Source organism: Choloepus didactylus (assembly GCF_015220235.1).
Source record: "Choloepus didactylus isolate mChoDid1 chromosome 26 unlocalized genomic scaffold, mChoDid1.pri SUPER_26_unloc3, whole genome shotgun sequence".
Lineage (NCBI taxonomy): Eukaryota > Metazoa > Chordata > Mammalia > Pilosa > Megalonychidae > Choloepus > Choloepus didactylus.
In genome coordinates, this window is record NW_023637616.1 from 160845 (window position 1) to 168688 (window position 7844).

Genomic DNA, 7844 nt, shown 5'->3' on the forward strand with positions numbered 1-7844 from the left:
ACAGCCAAAAGAAAGCAGGTGTAGCAATATTAATCTCAGATAAAATAGACTTCAAATGCAGGGATGTTTTGAGAGACAAAGAAGGCCACTACATACTAATAAAAGGGGCAATTCAGCAAGAAGAAATAACAATCGTAAATGTCTATGCACCCAATCAAGGTGCCACAAAATACATGAGAGAAACATTGGCAAAACTAAAGGAAGCAATTGATGTTTCCACAATAATTGTGGGAGACTTCAACACATCACTCTCTCCTATAGATAGATCAACCAGACAGAAGACCAATAAGGAAATTGAAAACCTAAACAATCTGATAAATGAATTAGATTTAACAGACATCTACAGGACATTACATCCCAAATCACCAGGATACACATACTTTTCTAGTGCTCACGGAACTTTCTCCAGAATAGATCATATGCTGGGACATAAAACAAGCCTCAATAAATTTAAAAGATTGAAATTATTCAAAGCACATTCTCTGACCACAATGGAATACAATTAGAAGTCAATAACCATCAGAGACTTAGAAATTCACAAATACCTGGAGGTTAAACAACACACTCCTAAACAATCAGTGGGTTAAAGAAGAAATAGCAAGAGAAATTGCTAAATATATAGAGACGAATGAAAATGAGAACACAACATACCAAAACCTATGGGATGCAGCAAAAGCAGTGCTAAGGGGGAAATTTATAGCACTAAACGCATATATTAAAAAGGAAGAAAGAGCCAAAATCAAAGAACTAATGGATCAACTGAAGAAGCTAGAAAATGAACAGCAAACCAATCCTAAACCAAGTACAAGAAAAGAAATAACAAGGATTTAAAGCAGAAATAAATGACATAGAGAACAAAAAAACAATAGAAGGATAAATATCACCAAAGTTGGTTCTTTGAGAAGATCAACAAGATTGACAAGCCCCTAGCTAGACTGACAAAATCAAAAAGAGAGAAGACCCATATAAACAAAATAATGAATGAAAAAGGTGACATAACTGCAGATCCTGAAGAAATTAAAAAATTATAAGAGGATATTATGAACAACTGTATGGCAACAAACTGGATAATGTAGAAGAAATGGACAATTTCCTGGAAACATATGAACAACCTAGACTGACCAGAGAAGAAATAGAAGACCTCAACCAACCCATCACAAGCAAAGAGATCCAATCAGTCATCAAAAATCTTCCCACAAATAAATGCCCAGGGCCAGATGGCTTCACAGGGGAATTCTACCAAACTTTCCAGAAAGAACTGACACCAATCTTACTCAAACTCTTTCAAAACATTGAAAAAATGGAACACTACCTAACTCATTTTATGAAGCTAACATCAATCTAATACCAAAACCAGGCAAAGATGCTACAAAAAAGGAAAACTACCGGCCAATCTCCCTAATGAATATAGATGCAAAAATCCTCAACAAAATACTTGCAAATCGAATCCAAAGACACATTAAAAAAATCATACACCATGACCAAGTGGGGTTCATTCCAGGCATGCAAGGATGGTTCAACATAAGAAAAACAATCAATGTATTACAACACATTAAAAACTCGAAAGGGAAAAATCAATTGATCATCTCAATAGATGCTGAAAAAGCATTTGACAAAATCCAACATCCCTTTTTTGATAAAAACACTTCAAAAGGTAGGAATTGAAGGAAACTTCCTCAACATGATAAAGAGCATATATGAAAAACCCACAGCCAGCATAGTACTCAATGGTGAGAGACTGAAAGCCTTCCCTCTAAGATCAGGAACAAGACAAGGATGCCCGCTGTCACCACTGTTATTCAACATTGTGCTGGAAGTGCTAGCCAGGGCAATCCGGCAAGACAAAGAAATAAAAGGCATCCAAATTGGAAAAGAAGAAGTAAAACTGTCATTGTTTGCAGATGATATGATCTTATATCTAGAAAACCCTGAGAAATCAACGATACACCTACTAGAGCTAATAAACAAATTTAGCAAAGTAGCGGGATACAAGATTAATGCACATAAGTCAGTAATGTTTCTATATGCTAGAAATGAACAAACTGAAGAGACACTCAAGAAAAAGATACCATTTTCAATAGCAACTAAAAAAATCAAGTACCTAGGAATCAACTTAACCAAAGATGTAAAAGACCTATACAAAGAAAACTACATAACTCTACTAAAAGAAATAGAAGGGGACCTTAAAAGATGGAAAAATATTCCATGTTCATGGATAGGAAGGCTAAATGTCATTAAGATGTCAATTCTACCCAAACTCATCTACAGATTCAATGCAATCCCAATCAAAATTCCAACAACCTACTTTGCAGACTTGGAAAAGCTAGTTATCAAATTTATTTGGAAAGGGAAGATGCCTCGAATTGCTAAAGACACTCTAAAAAAGAAAAACGAAGTGGGAGGACTTACACTCCCTGACTTTGAAGCTTATTATAAAGCCACAGTTGCCAAAACAGCATGGTACTGGCACAAAGATAGACATATAGATCAATGGAATCGAATTGAGAATTCAGAGATAGACCCTCAGATCTATGGCCGACTGATCTTTGATAAGGCCCCCAAAGTCACCGAACTGAGCCATAATGGTCTTTTCAACAAATGGGGCTGGGAGAGTTGGATATCCATATCCAAAAGAATGAAAGAGGACCCCTACCTCACCCCCTACACAAAAATTAACTCAAAATGGACCAAAGATCTCAATATAAAAGAAAGTACCATAAAACTCCTAGAAGATAATGTAGGAAAACATCTTCAAGACCTTGTATTAGGAGGCCACTTCCTAGACTTTACACCCAAAGCACAAGCAACAAAAGAGAAAATAGATAAATGGGAACTCCTCAAGCTTAGAAGTTTCTGCACCTCAAAGGAATTTCTCAAAAAGGTAAAGAGGCAGCCAACTCAATGGGAAAAAATTTTTGGAAACCATGTATCTGACAAAAGACTGATATCTTGCATATACAAAGAAATCCTACAACTCAATGACAATAGTACAGACAGCCCAATTATAAAATGGGCAAAAGATATGAAAAGACAGTTCTCTGAAGAGGAAATACAAATGGCCAAGAAACACATGAAAAAATGTTCAGCTTCACTAGCTATTAGAGAGATGCAAATTAAGACCACAATGAGATACCATCTAACACCGGTTAGAATGGCTGCCATTAAACAAACAGGAAACTACAAATGCTGGAGGGGATGTGGAGAAATTGGAACTCTTATTCATTGTTGGTGGGACTGTATAATGGTTCAGCCACTCTGGAAGTCAGTCTGGCAGTTCCTTAGAAAACTAGATATAGAGCTACCATTCGATCCAGCGATTGCACTTCTCGGTATATACCCGGAAGATCGGAAAGCAGTGACACGAACAGATATCTGCACGCCAATGTTCATAGCAGCATTATTCACAATTGCCAAGAGATGGAAACAACCCAAATGTCCTTCAACAGATGAGTGGATAAATAAAATGTGGTATATACACACGATGGAATACTACGCGGCAGTAAGAAGGAACGATCTGGTGAAACATATGACAACATGGATGAACCTTGAAGACATAATGCTGAGCGAAATAAGCCAGGCACAAAAAGAGAAATATTATATGCTACCACTAATGTGAACTTTGAAAAATGTAAAACAAATGGTTTATAATGTAGAATGTAGGGGAACTAGCAGTAGAGAGCAATTAAGGAAGGGGGAACAATAATCCAAGAAGAACAGATAAGCTATTTAACGTTCTGGGGATGCCCAGAAATGACTATGGTCTGTTAATTTCTGATGGATGTAGTAGGAACAAGTTCACTGAAATGTTGCTATATTATGTAACTTTCTTGGGGTAAAGTAGGAACATGTTGGAAGTTAAGCAGTTATCTTAGGTTAGTTGTCTTTTTCTTACTCCCTTGCTATGGTCTCTTTGAAATGTTTTTTTATTGTATGTTTGTTTTCTTTTTAACTTTTTTTTTCATACAGTTGATTTGAAAAAAGAAGGGAAAGTTAAAAAAAAAAAAGAAAAGAAAAAAGACAAACAAGGAAAAAAAAAAAAAAAAGATTTTATTGCCCCCTTGAGGAGCCTGTGGAGAATGCAGGGGTATTCGCCTACCCCACCTCCATGGTTGCTAACATGACCACAGACATAGGGGACTGGTGGTTTGATGGGTTGAGCCCTCTACCATAAGTTTTACCCTTGGGAAGACGGTTGCTGCAAAGGAGAGGCTAGGCCTCCCTGTATTTGTGCCTAAGAGTCTCCTCCTGAATGCCTCTTTGTTGCTCAGATGTGGCCCTCTCTCTCTGGCTAAGCCAACTTGAAAGGTGAAATCACTGCCCTCCCCCCTACGTGGGATCAGACACCCAGGGAAGTGAATCTCCCTGGCAACGTGGAATATGACTCCCGGGGAGGAATGTAGACCCGGCATCGTGGGATGGAGAACATCTTCTTGACCAAAAGGGGGATGTGAAAGGAAATGAAATAAGCTTCAGTGGCAGAGAGATTCCAAAACGAGCCGAGAGATCACTCTGGTGGGCACTCTTACGCACACTTTAGACAACCTTTTTTAGGTTCTAAAGAATTGGGGTAGCTGGTGGTGGATACCTGAAACTATTAAACTACAACCCAGAACCCATGAATCTCGAAGACAGTTGTATAAAAATGTAGCTTATGAGGGGTGACAGTGGGATTGGGAATGCCATAAGGACCAAACTCCACTTTGTCTAGTTTATGGATGGATGTGTAGAAAAGTAGGGGAAGCAAACAAACAGACAAAGGTACCCTAGTGTTCTTTTTTACTTCAATTGCTCTTTTTCACTCTAATTATTATTCTTGTTATTTTTGTGTGTGTGCTAATGAAGGTGTCAGGGATTGATTTAGGTGATGAATGTACAACTATGTAATGGTACTGTAAACAATCGAAAGTACAATTTGTTTTGTATGACTGCGTGGTATGTGAATATATCTCAATAAAATGATGATTAAAAAAAAAAAAAAAAAAAAAAAAAAACAAAGAGCATTGGCTTGGCCAAGGAGAGCCAAAACGTAGCAAAAAGTACACCACGAAAGAACTTCATGGTGAATGATATGTTTGTATCCAGATATGCGGGTAGCGTTGTTTATTCGTGGTGGTGCCTCAGGCGCGATAAGACCTGCTTCTTCAGATTGCCCTAGACTGCCATTTGTTTAGCTGGAGTAATGAATGTGCTCATATGGCTGATATAAGTATTTCCACAGCCTGTGAGGTGTTTATAGAGAGCGGGAGAGAGAGACCACAGGCAGCAATTTGTCTTCTTAGGTATCAGCAAAGTCTTCTTCTTTAACAACTAGAGGATTTATTTTAACTGCTTGACTCGGTGTGTGTCAGATGATTCAGACCGTCAAACTGCAGATTGAAAGTACCGAGCGCGGGGGAAGCTGAAATGGCAGAGGAAAGGGGGCTGGCTGGGAAAAGGGGTGGGATTTCAGAGCCGTGCCTCCGTAGCTCTGCCTCCCAATGTGGGAGAGAGTTGAGGGCTTCCAGCAGCACGGGTGTATTTGCAGGTCAAGCTGAGAAAAAGGGTAATGGCTGCCTCTCGGCTCCTTAAAGACAGAATTGCCCAGTGATTGGGGTATTGTGAGACAGGATCCAGGACCCAGGGACCAGAGTATTCTGAGCATCGTTCTCTGCTCTTTGGCAAATTGAGCTTTTCTCCTGCTTGATGCTGCCTGTCGGAGAAGCCTCTCACCATGATCGATAGCTCCAAGAAGCAGCACCAGGGCTTCCCAGAGATTTTAACTGCTGGGGATTTTGAACCATTAAAAGAAAAGGAATGCCTTGAGGGGAGCAACCAGAAAAAGTCTTAAGGAAGGTCAGTCTGCCTGTGGACAGGGCACAGCGGCCACATTCCTGTTCCTGTCACCCGGTCTAAGCGTGTCTGTTGCTAACTGTGCTGTGTGTCTCTCCTCTATCCAGTTACGTACCTTTATTCCAAGTTCTTTGCAATGAAAGCTAAATGCTGCTTAGCTGTTACTAAAGATTCATTAACTGATAGAACTCTAGGGATTTTGCAATAACCAATACAGAAGGGGCCTTATGAGGCCAATCCTCATTTCAATAAAATCCTTCTAGGTTCATTTGTATATTCTCATGTTTTCCATTTTTTTTCCTTCTCTCCCCCCCCTTCTGTTTTAGAAGAAGCCATTTCCTTTTCAGTGTTAGTCAGAACACTGTTTATTTTAGGTTTGCAAACATGTGATACCAGGAAAATTCATTTTTTCCTATTAATATATTTGTGGCTTTCATTGTTTAAAATGATTGCTTAATTAATTATAATGTACACTGCATAATTTTTTTTAACAAAGCAAATAATAAGCTTGAGAATGCTGTCAGTTATTGTTAGTGACCATCATACAGGTATCTCACTGATTCATTTAAGAAAACGGCCAAAGGTAAGGGCATTTCTGTTCTTGTCCTGGCATACAATAGTGTGGCAAGACCAATGGACAGCTTCCTTTATTTTGGCAGCGGAGGTAAGGGCCAGGAGGTACAGAGAATAAGTTTTTCCTAAATTTAAGACAGGACGATCACCACCAACACCCCCTCCCCTCCTCCAGTGCTTGCTTATTGGAAACTGATTTTCTAGTCCCCTTTGGGGAGAATAAAACCATTATTAACTTTTTGCTTTTTATCTGCTTTCAGCTTCTGCCATCGGCCACCCCCTCACCTCTCCACACGCCCCTTCTCTTCTCATAGAGATCCAGGCAGTAAATGTAGAGTTATCCACCTGAGTAAATCTTCTTCCAGAAAGATATCCCTCCTCTTTTAACCTTAGATATTTGGAATAGGAGAATGTGATGATAGATTGTTACAGATTTAAAAGAGAATAACAAGAAACAATAATTTGACTTAACTAGAGTTAAAATACTTTGGGGTATGGGTAGAAAAAACACCTAGATGGAAACAAATGACACACAATGAAGTATAAATAGCTGTGCTAGGAGCCAAACAATGGAGTTGCCCTCTGCTTGTGCACAGCAAGCCTTATTGTAAATAGTCTTATAAAATCAATACCAGTGGAATTTTTAGGGACACATTTCTGGAAAGTTGGAGGTATAGAAAGAGAGCTCATTGAGAGGAACTAAATTTTTTTAAATCATTAATTTAGAATTATTCTATCCATCATTTAAGTCAAATTCAAATGTAAGCTCCTATTAATGCCATGTATTTAAAACGTGTTTGTACTACTTGAAAAATTGGCAAAATACTAGAAAATGGAATAGGAAAAATAAAAAGATGTCACAGTAGCAGAGGTATGATAATCATATAAAGCAAGGATTAAAAATATAAAAACCAAGGAGGGAGACTTGTCGACAGTGAACAGCAGACTAGAGTTGAAATGGTTGCTTAATGTACAGATTCTTTCCCTAACAATTCCAAACCATGCTTTCGGTTCATACATGTGCAACAGGATAATGTCAGATGAGCGTGGACTCCGCAGTTAGATAGACGTACTTGGATTCAAATCTCAGCTGCACCATTTACTTTCTTTGTGACCCAGGACTAGTTCACTGCTCTGAACCTTAATTTCCTCATGTATACAATGAGGATAAATAATAACTACTACATAGTGGTTTTATGTGATGCCTGTTTTAGTGCCAGTTTCTCATCCTCCTTGTTTTTTTTTAACCCTTGTTATTTTCCCTTTCTATTTAAAATTTTAATGTTAAATCCTGGCATTTATAAAATAGAAAAGTATTTTGTACATTGTGGTATAAATTGATAGCTGGTGAAGAGGTAGGGGAGAGAACTTTCATATTTCAAAACACTCTACAGAAGTGATTGGATAATAAAATTCATCTATTGCACCACAAAAAAAAACAA